At 34.6% G+C, this 8,276-nt stretch overlaps 1 pseudogene across 1 annotated transcript; it reads left to right on the top strand.

The window, feature by feature from the left end:
* The first annotated feature begins 1,909 nt into the window (after window positions 1–1,909).
* LOC309830117 (GTP-binding nuclear protein Ran-like) lies at window positions 1,910–2,296 on the top strand (annotated as a pseudogene). Its single transcript has one exon. The product of its transcript is annotated as a GTP-binding nuclear protein Ran-like (transcript).
* Window positions 2,297–8,276: the final 5,980 nt, after the last annotated feature.

The raw sequence follows: 8,276 nt of genomic DNA, 5'->3' as shown, positions 1-8,276 counted from the left end.
AATCAAAAGAAAACTTTTTTTCTTTTTCTTTAATTTTGTATCTATATGAGATGTTCACTAAACTTATTGAATGTGATAATCATTTTATGGTGTAAGTCAAATCATTATATTTTAAACTTATACAGTACTGTATATCAATTATATCTCAATAAAACTGGAAGATAAAAAAGAACCATTAATGGACACATTTTCTTGCTTCTGATGTTAAGTAGAATACTTGCTATGTTTTGTGTGTTTGTGTGTATGTGTGGATATATCTTTTGTAAAATTAAGAAAGTTTCTATTTCTATTTTACTAAGAGCTTTTATCAATAATTGTTAAATGTTATACAATGTTTTTTTCTGCAACTATTGCAATAATAGTAAGTTTTCTACATTAAAATTTTAATACAGACACTTAGATATTCTACTACTGAACAAACTTTCTATTCCTCTAATTAAACCAACTCTAACTTCATATATCACCTTAACAGTATGTTTGAGAGCTTAATTCAAGTGCATTTAGAATTGATTCTTTAGTCAGGAGGGAGATTCAGGCTACAATTACCTTGTTTTGTATTCTTGTCTGAATTTGGTATCAAGCGCATACCATTTTTATTAAAAAAGTTGGGGAATGTTCCCCTTTTTATATTTTCTGAAAATACATTAAGGTCAAAATTATATGTTTCTTAAATTATTGGTGGGATTCATAAAATTATCTGGACCTAGGGTTTTCTTTATGATACTCTTTTGATCTAGTGATTCAATTTTTTTTATTGCTACATGAGCATATAAATGTATTTCTTGCTTTATAACAACACAGATTTCTATTTTGGATTGGTAATTTCTATTTTTCTAGAGCATTGTCTATTTTAAATATTTTTCAAGATTTTTGCCATAAGGTTTTTAGAATACTTAAAATACCTCCTGTGTTTTTATTTTGTTCATTTATTCATTCCTAATCTTTTTGTTGTGACGTTTAATGTTTTTGATTAGAGTCTGTCAATTGCATTAACCATTCCAATTTTTTTGTTTATACTCTCTATCTTGTTTTCTATTTTCATTTGTGCCTGCTCTTTCCTTTATTATATCCTTTCTTTCACTTTGAGTTCATTATGTTGTTCTTTTTCTAATTTGTTAAGAAATGCTTAACAAATTAGAAATTTGTTGAAATGCTTATTGAAATTAGAAATGCTTATTGAAATGCTTATTTCATCAATTTTCAACTTTATTTTAATAAGACTTTAAGGCTATAAGTTTACCTTCACAAGTTCTGACAAGTAATATTTATATATTTTTTGCTTTAATTATAATATTTCTAAATTTCCATTAGAACTGTGTTTTTTAATTTCTAAAAGTTTGGAATTATTTTAATTATATTTATGTTATTATTTTCAACTTAATTGCATTGTAATTAGAGAATGTAGCATAAGAATTTCTCTATCTTGGTTTTTTGAAATGCCAATAATTACACATTTTATTATTTCTTTAGCTTTATGTTTACTTTTTTTCTTTGCTCATCATTCCTCTTGCATCTCATACATTTCTGGGATTATTTCCCTCCCTCAAGTTTCTTTATTGAGTTTCTGTAGCACCCCAAACAGATGATATTAAAAGTAGAGGAAAGATAGACGGGGGTGGAGACGCTTCTGGAAGTAACATCACGATAGCAGCCCAAGGAGAACCCCAAGTTCAGTTTAAGCTTGTATTGGTTGATGATGGTGGTACTGGAAAAACTACAGTCCTGAAACGTCATCTGACTGGTGAATTTGAGAAGAAGTAGGTAGCTACCTTGGAAGTTGAGGTCCACCCCTTTGTGTTCCATAACAACAGAGGACTTATTAAGTTCAATGTTTGGGATACAGCTGGTCAGAAGAAATTTGTTCGACTGGGAGATGGCTATTATATCCAAGCTCAGTGTGCCGTTATGAATGTTTGATGTAACATCAAGAGTTACTTACAAGAACGTGCCTAACTGGCACAGAGATCTGGTACTACTATGTGAGAACATCCCCATTGTGTTGTGTAGAAATCAAATGGATATTAAGGACAGAAAAGTTAAGGTAAAGTCAATTGTCTTCCACTGAAAGAATAATCTTCAGTACTATGACATTTCTGCCAAAAGTAACTACAACTTTGAAAAGCCCTTCCTCTGGCTTGCTAGAAATCTGATCGGAGACCCTAACTTGGAGTTCGTCGCCATGTCTGCTCTCACCCCACCAGAGGCAGTCATGGACCCAGCCACGGCAGCGCAGTACGAGCATAATCTAGAGGTTGCTCAGACAACTGCTCTCCCGGATGAAGATGATGACTTGTGAGAAAGTGAAGCTGGATCCCAGCGTCAGAAGTCTAGTTTTATAGGCAACTGTCCTGTGATGTCAGTAGTGCAGCGTGTTTGCCACTTTGTTACATAGTTAAGCAGAACATGTGTTTAATCTTTGGGATGCTGAAGGAGATGAATGGGCTTCAGAGTGAATGTGGCAGTTAAAAAAATACCTTCATTTTTTGGACCTGCATATTTAGCTGTTTTGGAACACAGTGGTTTCCTCCTTGAATTTCAAGTATAAGACTGCTACAGTCACATCATAATATTCAGTGGTGGAATCTTGTTTGTTACTGTCGTTTCTATTCCTTTTTGTTTAGAATCAGAATAAAGTTGTATTTCAACTATCTTTAAAAAAAAAAAGTAGAGGAAAGAAAATCCATCAAACCTACAATGGAATAACCATTAGGTTGACAGCTGCTCCAAGAACAATACTAGGTACCAAAAGATATTGAAATGGCATTTTCAAAATGTTGAGAAGAAATAACTAGCAAATTTAAAATTCTGTATCTCAGTGAAACTCTCTTTTAAAAGGAAGGAAAATAAAAATATTTTAAGCAAATAAAACCTGAAAAAATTTACTACCAACATAGGCAATATTTAAAAAGATGAAAAACTGATCATTTTCATGAATTATTGAAAGACATACAGATTCAGGGAGGCAAAAGATCATAAGCAAGATAAATAAAAGTCAATCCATAACTTTCTCATTCTCTTTAATCATTCTGGGCCCTAGAATGAAGAATATAAAAGGTCTTTTCACTTTATCCTTCATAGCCTTTTTTTTTTTTTTTTTTTGTGGCACGTGGGTCTCTCACTGTTGTGGCCTCTCCCGTTGCGGAGCACAGGCTCCAGACGCACAGGCTCAGTGGCCATGGCCCACGGGCCCAGCCGCTCCACGGCATGTGGAATCTTCTCAGACCAGGGCACGAACCCATGTCCCCTGCATCGGCAGGCGGACTCTCAACCACTGAGCCACCAGGGAAGCCCCTTCATAGCTTTTAAGATCTCTTTAACTTTATTTCATTCTTTGTCTGTCTGTACTATAGTTGTATTCTTTTTTTAGATTTATTTTCAAGGTCCATCCTTTCTTCAGCTAGGTATAATTTACTGATCTATTGAGGTTTTAATTTTAATTATTAATATTCAGATTTCTAGAGCCTCTATTTGGTTCATTTTCAAATCTGATTAGCCAGTTTCAATAATCTTCTTTTATGTCCTCTTATTTTCATTTCCATTTACTATTTCTTGAAGTATATCATAGCTATTGAAGTATAAGCATAGTTATTTTGTATTCTGTTTCTCATAATTTCTGTAACTGCAATCCTTGCATATCTGACTCTAAATTTTTGACTTGGAGTTTTATGGGCCATACAGGTAGATCTCAGGCTTATGATTAGGAAATTTCAGGGTAGGTATATTTTTTTCTCTTCTATCTAGATCCAAAAACAAAACATGGTCATATGGTCACAATCTTATGTTGTGTGGTGGGGTTTTCCCCAGTTTACTCAGTGAGGGTATCACTCTTTGCAGATCTTGGTCTCATGCGAGTTTTCTTCTCTCTGATATCTCACTATACACACTCAAACCCCAGACTTTGTCTCTTGTTCATGATCCAGGTGATTTATTAAAACCCAGCTTCTGTCCACATTGATAGGTAGATAGTGCCAGGTCAAATGCCATCTCCAGTTCTCTTTTACTGCCATAGATTTATACCTCTTTGTTGTTTCTGGCCTCAACTCAGTCATGTATTTAAATATTCTATTTTATATATGTTTTATTAAAAAATACTATTTTTTAGAGCACTTTTAGATTCACAAGTAAATTAAGAGGAAGGTACAGAGATTTCCCATATACTCCCTGCCTCCATATGTGCATAGTCTCCACCAGAGTGGTACATTTGTTACAGTTGATGAACCTACACATCATAATCTCCTAAGGTCCATGATTTACATTAGGGTTCACTCTTGGTGTTGTACATTCTATGGGTTTGGACAAACATATAATGTAAAATATATAATCTCTAACATATAAAAAGTGCAATGACGTATATCCATCATTATAGTATCATACAGAACAAATTCACTGCCCTAAAATTCTCTGTGTTTCTCCTGTTCATCCTCCTTCTCCATCTTCCACCCCCTCACCACACACATGCATACCACTGATCTTTTCACCATCTCCATACTGTTGCCTTTTCCAGAATGTCACATAGTTGGAATCATAGAGTATGCAGCCTTTTCAAATTGGCTTCTTGTATTTAGTGATATGAATTTAAGTTTCCTCCATCTCTTTTCATGGCTTGAGAGCTCACCTCTTTTTAGCACTGAATAATATTCTGTCATCTGGATATACCACAGTTATTTATGCATACACCTACTGAAAGACATCTTAGTTGTTTCCAAGTTTTGGCAATTATGAACAAAGCTGCTATAAACATCTGCATGCAGATATTTGTGTGCACATAAGTTTTCAGTTCTTTTAGTTAAATACCCAGGAGCATAACTGCTGGATTGCATGGTAAGAGTATTGTTTTGTAAAAAAACATCAAGCTGTCTTCTGAAGTGTCTGTACCACTTTGCATTCCCATGAGCAATGTACAAGAGTTCCTGCTGCTCCACATCCTCATTAGCATTTGGTGTTGTCAGTGTTCTGGATTTTGGCATTCTAAGAATTATGTAGTCGTATCTCGTTTTAATTTGCATTACCCTGATAACATTGATGTGAAGCATTTTTTCACATGTTTATTTGTCACCTGTATATCTTCTTTGGTGATGTGCCTGTTAAAGATCTTTGGCCCATATTTAATTGGGTTGTTTGTTTTCTTATCATTGAGTTTTAAGGGTCCTTTGTATATTTTGGATAACAGTATTTTATCAGATGTGTCTTTTGCAAATATTTTCTCCTAGTCTGTGGCTTGTCTGATCATTCTCTTTACACTGTCTTTTGCAGAGCAGAAGTTTTTAATTTTAATGAATTCCAGCTTCTCAATAATTTCTTTCGTGCATCATGTCTTTGGTATTTTATCTATATGTTTTTATCCAGAATGTTTGATGTATTGCTTCACAAGGGGTTCACTGAATCTCTAGTATACTGCACAGCTAGAAGCAGAAATCCTCTTCATTGGATTGTTCTAGGTAAGAGCTAAGCACTTGTCTCTGTCTACATTAATTCCAGTGGACATCAGTTGACTTCTCCTATATTCTGTCACCAAGTTCCACTCCTGCCTTGCAACACTTGTTCAGCAAGTTTCTGCAGCTCAGTAAGCATCTAGACAGGCAGAGTGGGAAGGAAAGGGAAAAAAGACTACATAACATGTAGGTCCCCCTCCTAGCAGACATTCTTATTCTGAATAAATACATTTCTTGATGCTATTCTTATTTGGGTTGTTATGAGGGAGAAGTATACACAATAATAATGATCTTAAAAGAAAGTCTCACTTTCCAATTTCTCTAGCCTTCTCATATATAGGCTGGAAATGGGAGATGGCCACAGAGCTATCTTAGCATAATCTGCATAGCACATCTCTTTGGATCAAAGGAGTGCTTATACTTTTCACCTATGGTTATCAGCGTTAGAGCCTTAGTAACTAGAGCTCCTATTTAACTTCTTGTTAAATATATATGCATTCACACATTAATAGAAGTATACATGCATAGCAAGTTTCTGAAAGGCCAAGCACAAATCAGATAACCTTGGAAATGGAAATCATGAGATGATGAGGAAGGAGTATTGTTTTCCTTTATATTGTTTTATGTATATTTTTTCTTTTTTTTACCATGAATATATTTTAAATTTATTATTTAAAATATCTTGAAAAAGTCTTGATTTTTAAAAAATTAATGTTTACAAAGAAGTGGATCAGTTTTATCGAGAATATATGAGAGGTTAAGGGAGCAAAAGGAGATTTTTAATACGTTTTATCCATAAAAGTTTATTTAGCAGACATCTGTTGTCCACTTACTAGCATATTAAGCACTGGGAAATGTAAAAATAAATAAACTCTTCAAAGATAATCTGTAATCTAGTAGGAGAAATGGACACGTACATAAATAATTGAAGGGAGTCAACCAAGGCATTGAAAATGGGAAAAATTGTGTGTCTGAGATTTCAAATTAGAAAAAAATGTCTGTTCTAAACTGACCATTCTATTTCACTGGTAAACCTCCTGTATCATAAAGATGTTGAAGGACACTTTCCACAACAAAAGGAAAATCTTTCCACTAATGGCATAGGTTTTCTGTAACAAAATAAAATTATCAAGTCCTTCTCCCTCATATATGTGCAACACAGATGTCAATATTTGCTTTTTATTCTGCACATAAGTAATTTCACTCAATATTCTCCACATCCATGATTCCATTCAACTATATATCCTTGTTCTTTGTGATGATATTGATGTTAAGTGACATCTACCTTTGTTATTCATAAAGTAATTTTCCAGTAGTTCAGTGTTTCTTGTAGCTGATTTTACAGGTTTCTCAGCCAAGGTGTGACATAAATGTTTTGCTTTAAAAAAGGCAACTTTATGGAAAAGGCAAAAATATGGAGACAGTTGTAAAAGACTCGTCATTGCCAGGGGCTTATATAGGGGAAAGAAGGGGAAGATGAATACGTGGAGTGCAGGGATTTTTAAGGCAGATAGACTACTCTGTATACTATAATGTGGATACACATCATTATACATTTATCAAAACGCATAGAATGTACAATACAGAGAATGAATCCTAATATAAACTCTGGACTTTAGTTAATAACAATGTATCCATACTGACTCATTGATTGTAACAAATGTGCCCCACTATCGCAAGATAGAGGAATCTGGGGAGGGTTGAGGAGGTGTGTGGGAACTCTGTACTTTCCACTCAGTTTTCCTGTAAACCTAAAACTGCTAAAAAGTCAATGAATTCAAAAAAATAAAAGGAAACTTTGAATTTGTTTCCTCTGAAGTTTTGCTCGCTTCCTCACCTTTAGATACAAATACTTCAGTTTAATAGTGGAAGGCATCAGTGTTGTCTTTTTTCTCTAAAACCTGGTTTGTTTGGGGTTTTTTTGTCTGCATTGGGTCTTAGTTGCTGCGTGCAGGCTTTCTCTAGCTGCGGTGAGCAGGGGCTATTCTTCAATGCCGTGTGCAGGCTTCTCATTGCAGTGGCTTCTCTTGTTGCAGAGCACCGGCTGTAGACGCGCGGGCTTCAGTAGTTGTGGCTCGCGGGCTCGGTAGTTGTCGCGCACAGGCTTAGTTCCTCTGTGGCATGTGGAATCTTCCCGGATCAGGGCTCGAACTCGTGTCCCCTGAATTGGCAGGAGGATTTTTAACCCCTGCGCCACCAGGGAAGTCCTGATTTTTTTTTAAAATCAGAGAGGCTGCCATCCTTTTTTTGAAAGTGTGACAAATTATAACAGCTTATGCACTGGCATCTAGATGTAAATGGATAGCTGGAGCAGTACAATTTTATTTTCATATATTATTCATCAAAATTCCTATTTTCACATTTAAATTTTGGCTACTGGTGCTGTCACCACATTCTCAGCTTCATTTGTCCCAACATGTAAAGATTCCCATTCTAAAAGAGAGTACTTTTTGAAAAATATCATTTCTATTTTTTCTGTCTTACAGCATGTTTTAAGCACATTTCTTCTAGAAAATCTTTTCTGACAGTACATTTTACTGAATCACTGATTTTCTGAAGAGTGCTCATTTTTCTACTTTTATTTCTGACTACTCTTCGCAGCTAGAAATAATAGCACAGGCACTTTTATGCATGACACTGTGTATAATAAGCATTTTACTTACATTAATTTAATCTTCAAGATAACCCTTCCTTGTAGGTGATGTGTTTTCTGTTTTAATGAAACTAAAGAGAGCCAGAATTATGAATTAGGTCTTAACTGACACCAAATATCCTTCTGCTTTCAAGAACTTTACTATAATTTTGTCTTTAGTTTGCATATTTTAATGTTAACTTTGTTACATG

Source organism: Grampus griseus (genome assembly GCF_964374135.1).
Source record: "Grampus griseus genome assembly, chromosome: 11".
NCBI classification, from domain to species: Eukaryota; Metazoa; Chordata; class Mammalia; order Artiodactyla; family Delphinidae; genus Grampus; species Grampus griseus.
Note: the sequence above shows the minus strand (reverse complement) of the source record. Positions and strands in the feature narration are given on the sequence as shown.